The 9,851-nt window shown below is 49.2% G+C and overlaps 1 long non-coding RNA gene across 1 annotated transcript in view; it reads right to left on the bottom strand.

The window, feature by feature from the left end:
• Positions 1-222: 222 nt before the first annotated feature.
• Positions 223-9,851, bottom strand: part of LOC138930202 (uncharacterized) — a 29,135-nt gene continuing 19,506 nt past the window's right edge. The window contains exon 4 of the long non-coding RNA XR_011446116.1: positions 223-1,316. This is a non-coding gene — a long non-coding RNA (uncharacterized lncRNA). The remainder of the gene's footprint in view (positions 1,317-9,851) is intronic.

The raw sequence follows: 9,851 nt of genomic DNA, 5'->3' as shown, positions 1-9,851 counted from the left end.
CCACTATTGATTTGTTCGGTTAACCAAACTGCCAAAAAAAAAAAACAAACAAACTTTACTATGGGGGGACGCGGGGGAGGCAGAATTCTCAGTATAGATTACTTTGGTAAAGCAGGAAGTGAAAACTGGACCCAAAAATGTCTGTATGTGTGTGTATATATATATTCCCTTAGATGTATATTATTTTTTTTTCTCCTGACTTCCTCTCATCAGACAACAACATACTTTTATGACTTTTATTTCTCTGTAGTATCTCCTTGATATCAAAATGAATTTTAGGATAATGCTTTGAAGAACTGCTTCGAAAATTACATTATGTTTCCTAAAGTCCCTTACCGCTCTCAAAGAAAAAAAAAAACAAATATGTACAAACTCTACTGCTTCATGACGTTTGCAATCATTTATACATGTCATCGTCATCGTCAACAAATGTTTCTAAAGTGCCTAGTATGAACCTGGGCTGGTGAAGAGAAAAATGAACAGGTTCCTGCCAGCAAAGGGTTATATTCTCTCTTTATCAGTGGAAATATGACATATAGTCAAGAATATAAAGCTAGGGATTGTCCTGGTGGTCTAGTGGTGAGGACTCTGTGCTTCCACTTCAGGGAGCCTGGGTTTGATCCCTTCTCTCCTTCTATATCCTCAAGTACACTTCATCTTCTTCCATGGCCAAGCCCCAATTTTTTTCTGATGTGCACCCTGTTGTGTGGTCAGGGAAGGGAATTTTTAAGGAGGTGAATTATGCTTGATCTAAGCCAACCATGATGGCCTGATATTCCTTACCAAAGATTGGTGGAGTACAGCCTTGTGACCCAGTCCTAGACAATGGGTGGTGGTTGTTTAGTCACTAAGTTGTGTCCAACTCTCTGAGACCCCATGGACTGCAGCCCACCAGGCTCCTCTGTCCATGGGATTTCCCAGGCAAGGATACTGGAGTGAGTTGCATTTCCTTCTCCAGGGGATCTTCCCAAACCACGGATCAAACCCACATCTCCTGCTTGGCAGGTGGATTATTTGCCACTGAGCCACCTGGGAAGCAGAATCTAGACAAAGGGACTGGAAGTAAACTCCACCACCCACAGAGAAGGAGGTGTCCGCTTCTTTAAACTGAACCTGTGGTGTCTTCAATTGCTTTGGTTGTCTTTAGACCAGGAGAGTCATCACCTCCAAGGACAGTGGAGCAGAGATGCTAGCCCCTCCCCACCCCTCAAAATGAACCTGCCTCAGGAGTTCTCTTGTGAGACACGGTCCCATTTTGCGAAGTCATTTCCCTGTAGTTGAAGGCTGTGTTGTATAGTTCACTGGGGTCCAACTGCCTGTGAGGAAGACATCATCAAGCCCGTGTCAGGGATGAAGCAATGGAATCTGAGAGGTTAATACCACACCCCACGTCACCCTGGTGGAACCCTATTTTAAACAAAATCAGTTCCCAATAAAGGTTTGATGGGGTTCCCTTATGGCTCAGCTGGTAAAGAATCCGTCTGCAATGTGGGAAACCTGGGTTCGATCCCTGGGTTGGGAAGTTCCCCTGGAGAAGGGAAAGGTTACTCACTCCAGTATTCTGACCTGGAGAATTTCATGGACTGTATAGTCCATGGGGTCGCAAAGAGTCGGACACGACTGAGCAACTTTCACCAGTGGCCCAGAATGGGATGCAGCTGAGTGGCTGCAGGGCACAGCCACTTGGTGGCCAGGAAACACAACCCTGTGGGGGACACACCCTGTCCCAAACTTCAGACAATTCCTCCACCCTCCAGCCTAAGCATCTTCCAATTCACCCCAAACAACAGTGTCCTGGGTTTCACTGAAAAGCCTCTAACCAAGTTCTTGGGTGAAGATTATCATTCAGTCTGGGAAGTCCTTCCTAAGATCTGGCCTCAGTCTCCCCTATGGGAGTGCACTTCGGGGATCCCCAGCTCCAGCATAAGATGGCCCTCTCCCCCTCCATCTCTTTAGCAGGAAGGAGAGACTGTGGCCTTAGATTCAGCACCCCGCCCTCCAGGCAGAGCCGCGACTGAGAAATCTCTTTGGAGACAAAGACTGCCCTGCTCCCAGTGGCCGTCAACAGCGCAAGTCCGGGAATCCCGGAGCTCCCTTTCCAGCGTCCTTCACGCTCTTTAGCCAAATGGAAAGCAAAGCCCGCTCAGCAAAGCGATGCTTCTGCCCTCCGTTCTTTTGTTCAGCGTCCATTACGGGACCGTGATGCTGGTTCAGCACGCACATTTCTCTCTGGCTAGCCATCCAGCTCCGAAGCTGGGACTTGAGGGCTGAGGGCTGTCCTTCACCTGGCGCCACACTGCAGCCCACCCTCGCCAGCTTCCCGAGGGCGGGGTTCTAGGCAAGGAGAACTGCTCTCGAGATTGCTTAAGGCCCCTGGGGAAATGACAAGGAGAAATTAATCTTCCATTGCTAATCTTCCTACGCGGCTGGATCAGAACTGTTGCCTGCAGGAGATCGTTGCCTGGCTTCCACGGGCGCCCGGGGTCCCCCCCACGCTGCCGACAGGCAGGGGGCCAGGCGGACCGAGGTCAGGAGGCTGCACGGGGTGTGATTCTCACACACCTTGCCCTGGGTCCCGTGGCAGAATTCCCCACGTTAGGACCCAGTCACTGGTATGTGACCTTGATCGTCCGTGTACACCTATCCCTCCAGATGTACAGTGTCTGGACCCCTTTTCAGCCTCCACTTACGTGTGCTCCTTCTGGGCTTCAGACACTCACCCTCTTCCCACCCCAAGGCCTGGACGTGGGCTGGGCCCTCTGCCTGGAGTTCTTATTTGTCACAGGTGTAATGACTTTCATGGCATGTCCCTGGCAGACCATGAGGGCAGGTATCTTATCTGTCTAGTTTGCCTCGGGTACCTAGCACAGTGCCCAGTGTGAACTGAATACTCAGAAACAGGTGTTGGATGAAGGCAAACATTCTTGGAGCTTAAGATGTACAAAGCATGGTCTTGGGCACTGCGGAGATGCAGAATGAACACATCATCATCACCATCAGAGCTAATTCACTTCATCTGCAACTAATGACCCCAAGGATTGCAAGTGTGCTTAGTCACTTCAGTCGTGTCCGACTCTGCGCGACCCCATGGACTGTAGCCCACCAGGCTCCTCTGTCCATGGGATTCTCCAGGCAAGAATACTGGAGTGGGTTGCCGTGCCCGCCTCCAGGGGATCTTCCCGACCCAGGGATCAAACCCAGGTCTCTTATGTCTCCTGCATTGGCAGGTGAGTTCTTTACCACTAAGCGCCACCTAGAAAGCCCCAGATCCCAAGGATTAGGTATAATTTAGTCTCTCCATTTAGGAGAAGGCAATGGCACCCCACTCCAGTACTCTTGCCTGGAAAATCCTATGGACGGAGGAGGCTGGTAGGCTGCAGTCCATGGGGTTGCTAAGAGTCGGACACAACTGAGTGACTTCACTTTCACCTTTCACTTTCATGCACTGGAGAAGGAAATGGCAACCCACTCCAGTGTTCTTGCCTGGAGAATCCCAGGGACGGGGGAGCCTGGTGGGCTGCCGTCTCTGGGGTCGCACAGAGTCGGACACGACTGAAGTGACTTAGCAGTAGCAGTCTCTCCATTTAGGGAGGAAGAAACTGAGGCACAGACATGTTAAGAAACTTGCTCGATGCAAGTCATCCATTCCAGAACATACGCTTGTGACCCCTATGCTGTCATGCCTTCCAAATTATATGCCCTCTTGGGTGGCTCCACATGCCTCCCTAAGTAGACCGTTCCCTGTTTTAGGGCAGGACAGGCCTTTCATCTCGTTGGTATTTTCCCCTAGCCGGGAGCCATCCAGGCTCTCAGTAAATACCAGTTAACAATCATACCTGATTCAGTCAAAAGAAATCACAAGCTTAGTTTTCATGGGCTTGCTTTCTAAGACAAAATGAGATAGGAAGTGAAAAAGAAAAATACGTTACAGGGGAATCAGGGATTTGCCCCCCGCATTGGATAGATTCTTATCCTTTTCCTTCAGAGCTTGCTGCTTTTGTAAAACTGAAGCGAGAAAGAAGGAAATAGAGGTTGGAACATTAGTGAAGCAGGTCAGAGATTTGCCTGTGATCTCCAAGGCTGCGTGTGTTCCTTGATCTATAAGTCTGAGAATTCCCAGGAGGGGCCTTGTTCATCCCACGTGGAATTTGGCGAGGGGCAAGAACAGGACAGGGAGTTGACAGGGCAGGGGCAACGTGCTGCTCCTAGATTTGCCAGTCTGCTGCAGAGAAGCCTGACTCACTGTCTCTGTGACTGGGAAATTAGGATGCAGGCGCCACTGACCTTGGCACCCTGAGCAACAGTATCTGTTAAGACTGCATTGGGTGCAAGTAACTGAGCACTTTGTGAATGGCATCCTCAACAAACCCAAGGGTTATTTTCCTCACAAAAGAAGTCTAGAATTCGACGTCTATAGATATGAGCTCAGTGCCTTAATACATCAGGGATAGCATTTCTGTGATCCTCCTGGTCTTCCCTTCTGGCCTCAAGACAGCTGCTGCAGCTCTAAGAGCATGTTCATGGTCAAGGCAGGAAGGCGGGGGAGGTGTGCCAGCAGCAAAAATATCTGTTCCTTTTATAAAGAAGTGAAAGCTTTCCAAGAAACCTTCCAAAAGGCTTTGGCTTATGAGACAATACCTGGCAGTGGGTCACGTGGCCAACCATAATTGTGAAGGGAGCCGGAAGAGAGAGCTTTCAGGCCTTTCACTTTATACATCAGGGAAGCGGGTTGGGAATGGGGCTTGGCTGCGGTTCTTCCGAAAGCAGAGCCTGAGCTGAGGATTTGGGTGCACGTTGCTTATTCGGAAGGTGACCCGCGTGGTGAGGGAGTGGAAAGAAGAGATGAAGAGGGAAGCCCATTCTAGGGGTGTTGATGAGCAAGTTACCCTGAGGGTAGCAGCTCCCTCCCACCCAAGACCCCGAGAGGCCATGTGGGACACATGTCAGAACACATCTCCCACTCCTAACACCCAACTCGGGTTTAGCTGGGTTGAGCATTTCCCCAGGATGCTCACTCTGTGGCATTTCCAGGTTGTATGCTTCCAGCAAGATCCTTGGTGCCAAAGGAAGTCCACAGGCAGAGAAGGAAAGAGAAGCAAGCCCTGTAAGCTCTCTAGAAACAGCTCAGTGCAACTGCAGGCGAACTCAGAGGTGGGCCGAGGGGATCCAGAGATGGGTATCCACAGTGTCTGCTCTGGCCCCTGACACTGCCTGAGTGACCCATTGGTTACCCCTGCTGTCCCTCCCAACTCCACCCCCCAGGGCCCCTCCCTTCAGCCCTTTTCCTTCTAGGTCCTTCTCTATATCCATCCTCTCCCCTCCCCCACCCACCCTCAAATAGGCCCTTGGGTACTCCAGAAAGAGTGTAATAAACGTACACATTAATATTATATTAATATATCAATAACGTGCTCAATCACTCAGTTGTGTCCATGGGATTCTCCAGTTAAGAATACTGGAGTGGGTTATCATGCCCTCCTCCATGGTTCTTCCCGACCAAGGGATTGAACTTGAATCTCTTACATCTCCTGCATTGCAGGTGAATTCTTTACCCACTGAGCCACAGAGGAAGCCCTATATCAATAACAATAGTGTATATAAGGCCCCTTGAGTTCACCATGAACCTTTATATGCATTATTTTGTTTAAAACTCACAATGTTGCCTAGCGATGAATCTGAGGCTCAGAGAAGTTAAGTAACTTGCCCAGAGATACTCAGCTAATATCAATACATGGACCAAACTGGGTAACTTCTAAATGCTAATACTCCAATATCAAGCTATTCCTACCCCACCCCCAACAATGCCTTCTATTTTCCTGTCCTGAGTATGCGGTCAATAAATATTTGTTTTTAAAGGACTTTTGCACCCCTCCAAAAAAATTGCTACTTGTGGGAACTGTAGACGCGGGAGAGTCTGCTGTGCTGTGCTTAGTCACTTAGCTGTGTCCGACTCTTTGCAATCCCATGGATTGTGGCCTTCCAGGCTCCTCTGTCCATGGGGATTGTCCAGGCAAGAGTACTGGAGTGGGTTGCCACGCTCTCCTCCAGGAGATCTTCCCAACTCAGGGACTGAACCCAGGTCTGATGCATTGCAGGCGGATTCTTCACCATCTGAGCCACGAGGCAAAGCCAAGACTACTGGAGTGGGTAGCCTATCCCTTCTCCACAGCATCTTCCTGACCCAGGAATCCGTGTCTCCTGCATTGCAGGTAGACTCTTTACCAGCAGAGCTACCAGGGAAGCGGGAGAGTCTGCTAGGAAACACGTTCTAGAATAAAATCCAAACTAGCCAATAGGGTCCTGCACTGTCTAATAGTTACCCACCTTTCCTTTCATCTCATCTTTCTCCTTCTGTCTACCTGCCTTCACTTCCCCAAATCATATCCTGCACTAATTATACTCCTATGCCTTGAATAAGCCATGCTCTCTCCTGCCTGGTTTTGCTGTTCCCTCTGTCTAAAATACTCTTCCCCTGGCCCTATTATTACTGACTCTGACTCATCCTGAAGCTCTCAGGTTAAATGTTACCTCTGTTGTTAAGATAGGAGTTCTCCCCATCCCACCCCCCAAAAAACTAGAGAAGCCTCACATCCAATGTGGTGAGGAGCCATAGGATAGCCATAGCCCAGGAGGCCTGGAGGCCAACAGCATTCTCAACCATGTGAAAACAGCTGTGTAAATGTCTCCATTCCCAAGATGGACACAGAAATGGCTGAGGCTGGAAAACCAAAAGGCCTCTGGGTAGCAGTGAGGGGACTAGAGAGGACCACAGGAACCAGAGACAGTGGCAGCTCTAAAATGATCAGCAGCCAATGCAGGAAGAAAGAGAGGGTGTAGCCGACTGTATTTGGAAAGCAGCCTATACAACACTGATGAATTCACATGCTCTTCTAGAATGTGCCATTAATACCCCCTCCCCAGGAAGCAGTCTTCCTCTCCAACTCTTGAAGTTGGGCAGGCTTTTGTGACCACCTTGACAAACAGAATGTGATGACGTGATACACGGTTTTTAAGGACTAGGTCATGGAAGGCCAAGTGGCGCACTCCAACCCCTCTCCTCTTCATTTACCCTTGGAGCCCAGCTGCCATGCTGTGAGGAAGCCCAGACCACAGGCAGAGGTCATGTATAGGTGTTTCAGCTGACAGCCCCAGATGAGGTCTCAGATGACACCCTGCAACCACAGTCTGAGGGGGCCGTGGAGTGATGCCAACCCTCAGTCCTCAGGCCACCCCAGCTGACATCAAAGAGCTGTCCCTGCCAAGCCCTGCTCAAATCACAGATTTTATTGGAAAAATAAATACTGTGCTTATTTTGAGTTTTGCAGAGGTTTGCTATGCATCTAGAGGTGAATAATCCAATTGGGCAGAAGTCAGGGAGTACCAGGAAATGGCAACCCACTCCAGTATTCTTGCCTGGAGAATCCCAGGGACAGAGGAGCCTCGTGGGCTGCCATCTATGGGGTCGCACAGAGTCAGACACGACTGAAGCGACTTAGCAGCAGCAGCAGCAGCAGCAGCAGCAGCAGCAGCAGCAGGGAGTACCAGCAGCGGCCTGTAGGACCAGGGGCCAGCCCTTGATTACCCCTGGGAGAAGGGAAAGGAAGAGGTGAGGATGAGGGAGGGCCGCATTTACCCTGAGAGGGACTACCTCTAAACAAGAAGTGCTGAGCTGGATTGAACTGGCATGCTGACAGTTTCCACCATCAGTGGAAATAAGAGCTCAAGAGCCAAGGTAATTCTAGTTAATTCTGGAGCTTTATAACCAGTGGAGCGGAATTCCTTTCCCCTGCCCTGCCCTCCATTCCTCTCCCACCCTCACTGCCCCCCACTAGTGGATGCTTGTTTTTAAAAACTCATGTTAAAAGAAACTTAGAGACTGCAAAAAAAAAGAAGAAGAAAAAGTAAGTAAAAAGGAAAAGGAAAATAAAGGGCATTCGTCTCTGTACACTAGACTTTGTCACCAAGCAGAAATTCCTATGCACTTTACAATTTGGGGCTTCTAGTCCTGGAACAGTCACTAAGTTCATACATATAAAGACTGGGATTGCAGCATCCCTTCCAGCAAGCAGTTATGATTCCTCAGGGCCAAGTCATGGCTCCTGGAACCAAGTGGGTCCCTACTGAGCTCATCCCAGCTCACCTGAGGCTTCTGGCCACGGGAGAGATGGGGAAAGATCCATGCTGGGGGGAGAGGCCATCCAGCTCCATTCTCAGTGGGCATAGGGGGCATTCAAGGCCGAGCAGCCACTCCACCTGTTTGCATCCCCTCTCCTTGGCCTCTGCACAGAGGGCCACATGCTGGCCCAGTGGTTTTGTGGACGATCCAGGCAGAAGGCGGCGGGAAGGACCACATGTGCCTCCAGGCATCCCAGCCTTCCAATTCTGAGACTGATGTTTCAAGACTCAATAGTTTGGGGAAGGCAATCTTGCTGCAAGAACGCCTATGGTTATCTACATCTTACATTTTTACAAAATATATCTTTTTTTACTTTGAGACACCTGAAACAACTCTCTGTCCTCAAACACACCTTTGGAACTCTTTGGCTTCCTCTGCGTACAAGCCGAGCAGTGCCGGATTTTTTTCTCACTCCCACAGAGTAGGGGCATATTCTCCAGAATAACACATGGTTGTCATTAACGCTCGTGATGTTTGGGGTTTGGTGTAAACCCACATTTTATCCATTGAACTATTTCTTTTTTTTTTCCAAAATAGTGAAAAGAAGTACAAAACACAAAAGCAATTACATGACTTAACTTTCCATCTCTGTCAAGCCGTGATTAAAAGTGGAAAATAATACTAGCACTTAGGTTTCTTTTTGGAAAGGCAAGAAGAAAAGGCAATTTGTTGTGATGGTTGTTTTTTAAATGCCATAAACTACCAGCAAAGAAAAGTGGAGAGAATGATGGGGGTGCCTGAGAGCACAGGAGCTAAAATGAAAGGCCTTTTTCTTGAGGGATGAGGGTTTGGTGAGCACTCAGGTCCTAGAGAAATGGGAGATGTTTCCCATTGTGAAGCTTGGGGTTGTCATTTAGCTTCTGATGGCTCACTCTTCTCTGACAGCGTCCAAGAGAGAATGCTGTGATTGCATGATTGACAATAAGAAATATAGATTTGGTCTTCATCCCTTTCTGGCACAGAGCTCCTAAAACCCTTGGAATTTCTTAAGTGCTCAGAGGTGCTCAGAGGTGTCTTTTATTCTGTTAATGAGATGACTTTTGGACTCCTTATTAAGGATAGGAGCAGGTCACCAGAGGAACCAACCCTGTGATTGGAAGCTTGGAACTTTCATTCCTATCCCCTGATCTCCTGGGAGGGAAGAGGGGCTGGAAGCTGAATCACTTGTTGATGGCCAATGATTTAATCAATCGTGCCTGTGTAATGAAACCCCATAACCCAAAAGGACAGGGTTTAGGAGAGCCTCCGGGCTGGCGAACACGTGGAGAAGTGGGGAGAGTGGTAAGTCCAGGGAGGGCATGGACGCTCCTCGTCCTTTCCACACACCTGTCCTATGCATTTCTTCCCTCTGCCTGTTCCTGACATACCTTTTTGTAATAAACCGGTTATCTAGTAAGTAGAAGGTTTCTCTGAGTTCTGTGAGCTGCTCTAGCAAATTAATCAAACCTGAGGAGGAGGCTGAGGGAGCCTCTGACTTAGAGCTAGTAGGTTAGAAGCACAGGTGACAACTTGGACTTGCAGGTGGAGGGCTGTCTTGCGGGATTGAGCCCTTAACCTGAGGGATCTGTGTCTCTCTCCAGGTAGATGGGGTCAGAATTGAGCTGAATTGTTGGATACCCAGCTGGTGTCCCAGGCACTGCTTGTTGTTGCAGCGGTGGGGGGCACCCCTCTCCCT

This window comes from Ovis canadensis, chromosome X (genome assembly GCF_042477335.2).
Source record: "Ovis canadensis isolate MfBH-ARS-UI-01 breed Bighorn chromosome X, ARS-UI_OviCan_v2, whole genome shotgun sequence".
Lineage (NCBI taxonomy): Eukaryota > Metazoa > Chordata > Mammalia > Artiodactyla > Bovidae > Ovis > Ovis canadensis.
Note: the sequence above shows the minus strand (reverse complement) of the source record. Positions and strands in the feature narration are given on the sequence as shown.